At 43.2% G+C, this 6000-nt stretch overlaps 1 long non-coding RNA gene across 1 annotated transcript in view; it reads left to right on the top strand.

The window, feature by feature from the left end:
- LOC116895658 overlaps nt 1-3745 on the top strand; it is a 50495-nt gene extending 46750 nt beyond the window's left edge. Inside the window, exons 2-3 of the long non-coding RNA XR_004387297.1 lie at nt 2338-2399; nt 3689-3745. This is a non-coding gene — a long non-coding RNA (uncharacterized LOC116895658). The remainder of the gene's footprint in view (nt 1-2337; nt 2400-3688) is intronic.
- Nucleotides 3746-6000: the final 2255 nt, after the last annotated feature.

A 6000-nucleotide genomic window follows, 5' to 3' on the forward strand; every position in this document is an offset into this window, starting at 1 on the left:
TGTCTTACACGGAATGAGCTAGATGGGCTGTGGTGAGAATTTTGGTTCTATTAAAAATGTAGAAATATTATGACAATATGTTTTTCTTTCAATCCTAGGTGTGGGATATGGGCTGCTTGAGATTGTCCACAGCAGCTGACTATGATTTGCCTTGTTCTGTGGCGGGGATGTGATTTTGCCCACTATAGATCGTTTGGAATTCTGGAGACTCCTGAAAGGATATATAAATGCCAGAGCACTGAGAGGGCCATGGTGACTGCTGTTGCCCCCTGCTACTGCTCTCCATGTTGCTGCTGGGTTTTTTCCCCCTGGTTGCTGGTTGTAGATATCCTGATGATGAAGATCAAACTTTCCCCAAGGAACTGGACACCCATAATGAACAGAAAGTAGTCTATTGAGATTGACATCCCCCTTTTCCTTCTAACCTTCTTTCTCTCCTACCATATATTGGGGAGTTTGAAGGGATAAGGGTGGAGAAGGGGGATTGAGAAGGGAACCCGCAATGTAGCGAAAAGTCTGGCTATAATGGGCTAGGTTTAAGGAAAGAATAGCCATTTAGAAGGAACTTACAGAAAATGATCCTATGGATGCTGGCAGGGACAGTACCTTTGAGAATTTTGTTTCTTGTGGCCTTCCCAAGTTTCTGGATTGTGAGCATAGAGGTATGGAAGAGATTTAATACATGGATCAAAACTGAGTGCAAATCTAGAAGGACCAAAGTGTCTACTTTGCCATTTATTTTACTAAATGATTGAAGCTCATAGAGAAGCCATAGATGAAGTCTGAAGTCTTTTTTTCTAATGAAAACATTTTTTAATTATTTTTATTTATTTACATCCCAAATGTTGTTCCACTCTAGACTCTAGGTCCCTCAGCCCAGAGTTCTTCAACCCCTCCATCTCCCCTTTGCCTCAGAGAGGATGTTTCACCCCTCCTTCCCTGGGGTATCATCGAGTCTCTTCAGGATTAGGCACATCTTCTCCCACTGAGGCCAGACAAGGCAGCCTCTGCAACTTCTGTGCTGTGGGGCCTCAGAGCAGCCATGTGTGCTCTTTGGGTGGTGCAGTCAGGTCTTTGAATGGTAACAGAAGGGGCCTCCTGCTCACATCTCTGCTTTGTTTCTTGAAGGGATTTCTTGACTCCCCTCCACATCTCTGTCTCTTGTTTGCACCCCGAGGAGATGTGAAATGTGACTCGTGACTCAGCCTCCTGTCACATAGGACATTAGTGGCAGCATGGTAGAAAAAGAATCCAAATTTTGGTAACTGGTTAAATTGGTAACCAGTTAAATATGTACATGCTGTGTCAAGGATTGGAACGGAAGATTTAAATCAGAAGAGTCAGTGGGAAACCAGTGAGTGCTGGTGTAGAAGATGCGTCCATGAATAGCAAGCAAAGTAAGCCTTGCAAGCATGGCTGTGAACAACTTGGGTTGTTTGAAGACTTAGCGACATGGAGACCTTTACAGTTCAAGGGCTTCCAGAATCTTTTCACACTGCGTTCTCTCCACCATCCTTTACAACAAGTAGTAACAGAATCATTTTTATTTTCAGTGTGAGATTTAAAACGACTCACTGACCTTGTTCAAAATTGTAATGCAGATTCTCTGTCCCAGCGGAGGAATTCTAAGTCTCACAAAATAATGAAGGTTTTCTTTCAGTCCTACCCTCCCCCCGCCCCCGCCCATAGAAAACTGCTATTGTTGTTGTTACTGTTATTGTTATTATTATTTGAATCCTGCAGTTTTCTTCCTTCCCTCCTTGTTCCTTCCCTGCACCTCCCCTCTACCCCTACCTCAACCACTCTTGTTTCTATTTAGAAAAGGGCAGGCACCCTGTGGATATCAACCAAGTTGCAACAAGACTAGGCACCTCCCCTTGTGTTAAGGCTGGGAAAGACAACCCAGTATGAGGAAAAGTGTCCCAGTAGCTGGCAAAAGATCTAGAGACAGCTCGCGCTCCCACTGTTAGGCGGTCCACAAGAAGACCAAGCACACAACCGAAGCAAATATGCCGAGGGCCTAGGTCAGCCCCATGCATGCTCTGGCTGTCTGCTCAGTCTCTGTGAGTCCCCATGAGCCCAGGTTAGTTGATTCTGTGGGTTTTCTTGTGGTATCCTTGACCCCTCTGGCTCCAAATCCTTCCTTCCCCTCTTCCACAGGATTCTCAAAGCTCCCCTAATGTTTGCCTGCAAGTCTCTGCATCTGTTTCCGTCAGCTGCTGGATGAAGCCTCTCTGATGACCATTAGGCTAGGCACCAATTAATAAGTATAGCAGAATATCATTAAACATCATTTTGCTGACTTTTTTTTGACAGTTATGTTTGGTTCTATCCTAGGTCTCAGAGAAGCTAAGTGACAAGGAGAGCTCAAGGGGGGAACATGAGTCTCTCTTGGAAAGGTAAATAGAATAGATATCATGGGTGGGGGCAACTGGGGAGACAGGAACAAGAAGGAATAAGGTGTGGGAAGGATGGAGGGAAAGAGCACTCAGAATGACAACTGGGTATCTCAGGGATGAACTAGAAACCCAGTACAATAGAGACTCCCAGGAATCTACGGAGGTGACCCTTGCTAATACTCCTAGCAATGGGTGCTACAGAAACAGAACTGCCCATCTCTTGCAACCAAGCAAGACTTCCCAGTGCAGGAACTGAGACACTAACTCAGCCACATAACATCCTTGACCTACAATTTGCTCTGCCTACAGATGTGCTGAGGTAAGGGTGGCACAGAAACTGTAGGAGGGTCCAACCAATGACTGGTGTAGCCTGAGACCCATGCTAATGAGAGGGAGCTCACCCCTAACACCACCTGGAAGGCCAGGACCCAGAGGCTGAATAGCCCAGAGACCTAAGATAGAACCCCCAGAGAAACATAATCTCACCAGAAACTGTGTTTTAACAAAGGTCTTTAGCATGGCCACATACAAACACCACTCTCTCCCAACCCTGGCAATCATGGGAGGCCATAAATATACATATTCAGTTATTATGAGTATTAGCAAAAGTCCATTTCATTTTGTAGTTACTGCACTTATATAGTGAGTTAATCTCACAGTCACTTGGTGGAGAGGAGGTCCCTGCTAGCTAGGAGTGACCATGAGCTCTGAGGAGACAAGGAAGATGGACATTTTGCAAATTCACTATCTTGTGGAATCTTCACTTCTACCTTAATGGTGCAATTGTGCTATTGGCCACACCCCTTTTCTACATTCACTCATAGAAGCGAAAACAAAAAGGGAGGGACCCATCAACTGTTAGTATTGGGGAGGTAGTTCCCATTGTCCTAACTCACAGCCAGCAAGGAAATGGAGTTTCTCTCATTAACTGATTTCTGATGTCTAGGAGGATAGTGTTGTCTTGTTTTATTGTGCCAAATAGTAAAATGGATAGAATTGTGTAACACCTAGAGAAAATAGTATAAAACTAAATAAAATTAAGCTGACGATGTACAAATGAAAGGCATCTTTAAAGGCGGTACCTCGTTTGGTATGCCAAGGACCCAGTTCTTAGTGGAGAAAGCATTGTTTTTAGCTCATCATGTATCCAGCTCCCAATGACTGAAATTCTTATATCATGCTTTATTTCTGTGTTTCTAGTCTATTAGTCCTCATTTAAATCATTCCAGTGATCTGCATAGTAAACACAACGCTTAGTATTTCAACACAATAATTTATGTGCACTCCAGGCTTCTATGAGTTGACTGGTCTGTGCTTGATGATGATGATGATGATGATGATGATGATGATGATGATGACGATTTACTTATTTACGGCATTTAATGACAACAACAGCGGTGGCGGCGCGGCAAGGCGGCGGCGGGAAGCAAGTAAGGCAAGGGCGGCGGTGGTGGTGATGGTGGTGGTGGTGATAATGAAGAAGATGATTATTATCATCATCAGTTGTCAGTTTAAATTCAGTTGTCACCTAAAGTAGAAGCCATCTGAAGCCTTGACTGGGCAGTGTGTGCAGATCAGTCTTCTATGTATAGACCCAATACCAGGATGAGGATAAGTTGTTGACTGGGCTTGGCTAGGTTTGTACACTTGAGGTTACTGATGTACTCTCCTAATCTCATGGCCCTAGAATATTCATGCTACTTCTGTGGTCTTTGGGGCTGTAGACAAAAGCTTCCAAGTCTTTTTGTGCTATACTTCAGAAGTCACACAAGTGCTACTTTCCCATCCTATTGAATCAGTCCAGGCATATTCAAGAGCAGTGCGTGGTTCTGGAAGGCATTGCTCTTTGAGAATCATCTTTCCAAAGGGTTTATATACATAGCACATGTAGTGTTATGTGAGATATAAAGTAAAGATTTTAGGAATTGCTAAATCTTGTTCTCAGCAAGCTAGTAATAGGGACCAGTTAGTGTCTAGAATCCAGCTTTGTCAGAGTGACTACGTGTATCTACCAAAGTCATTAACTTAGCACTTTGGTTTTAATTCTCTCTTTCTGAGAGTAGACAGTTCACTCTAAGGTAGAACATTTTATCCATACATGCATTTGGGAACTTGTTTCAACAATAACAAAACCACACTTAATCATTGAAAGTAAGGTAAGCATGTGTCAGTCAACCTTTACCAAGGCTCTGCAGTTTAGGGCTCTGTCAGCTTGCCAATCAGTTGGGCTTCACACATATTACCTAGCCCCACAATGAGGAGCTTGAAGGGGGGAGGATGATACTTAAGTCATCATTTCTGTCCTTGACGAGCAAAAAAGTTTAGAAACTAATGCTAATAAGCAAGGACTATGCTAAGTAGAACCTTAACATTCAGGAAGAGAAAGTATAACATTGTAGATGGAGAATAAAAAGTATAGACCTCTAAATATTTCCATAGATTTTATGAATTCATATATTTTCCATCGTTTGAACTATAGGACTTTAGGTTTTAGGGAGGAGTGGTTTGTTGGGTATTTTTGTTCTGACTCTCATTATGTCTGGCACTCGGGATAACTTTTGGGATAAAGCACCAGTCACTGGTATCTTCATTTATAATCTAACCGAGACTTGCTGTATAGACAAGCCTACATGTGGATTGATGTGTGGAAGAGAAGTAATTTAATGTGATGGTCACTTATTCCAGGTTGATGGTTGTTGATGGAACACAAAGCATTTTCTTTTTAAAGTGTACAAGAAACTGAACAGTGCCCAGAAATGTAAATCAATAGCTGGACCAAAAATGAATTAAACTCCTCGACAGGATGAGCTAGTTTCTCAACCACAAAAATAAGAATGAGTTCCTGCCCTTTGGAGTTTCAGTTTGGCCAAAATCATGTGCAAGTAGATAATTCTGCCACTGTAGAGACTCTGCAAAAGAGAGGGAAGCATAATGCTATAGGACAGAATGGCCCAATGGACCAAGAGAGTCATGAAGATTTCAGAGAACAGGAACATCTCGGTAGCCCTTAAAGGTTCAGTAGACTGTTGCCCAGCAATGGAAGGGAGGAGCTTATTCTGAAGGTTGTCTATCACAGCTATGGAATGTTAGAAGGACCCAGGGTGTGCACAGGAGTTGGGTGTACTGCGGAGTGCATAGTGTTTGTGATGCAAGTGGGAAAATTGAAGTCACAAGCCAGAAACTAGGCGTATTTTTGTGCTTTGCCTCACTTAGAAGTGTGGTTTGGATAGTGAGTTGCTTAGCACATGAAGAGAGGCCCTGGCAGTTTGAAGAGGTCCAGCTGCTAGTGAATGGAAGCTATGCCAGCATTTCAAAACTGGCTTAAGAGTTCCTACATCTGAAGGATTCATTTAGGTAAACAAAGGAAAAGTAGGACAGAAATACCTCTAGGCCAAGGGCTGTAAGTCCTAGTGTAGGGTAAGCAACAGGCACTCTAGGGGCATGTTGAGATACCTGTCACCTGTCATTAGTCCTGGGGACTGACCCAAAATGGTGGGACTCCAAGACCATCAAGATAGCAGGGTTACTTGGAAGGCTTCGATCATTGAGGCACAATTTAAGGGTCTAGGTTTCAGACAAGTCAAAGTCCAATGAAGTGAAT

This window comes from Rattus rattus, chromosome 3 (assembly GCF_011064425.1).
Source record: "Rattus rattus isolate New Zealand chromosome 3, Rrattus_CSIRO_v1, whole genome shotgun sequence".
NCBI lineage: Eukaryota > Metazoa > Chordata > Mammalia > Rodentia > Muridae > Rattus > Rattus rattus.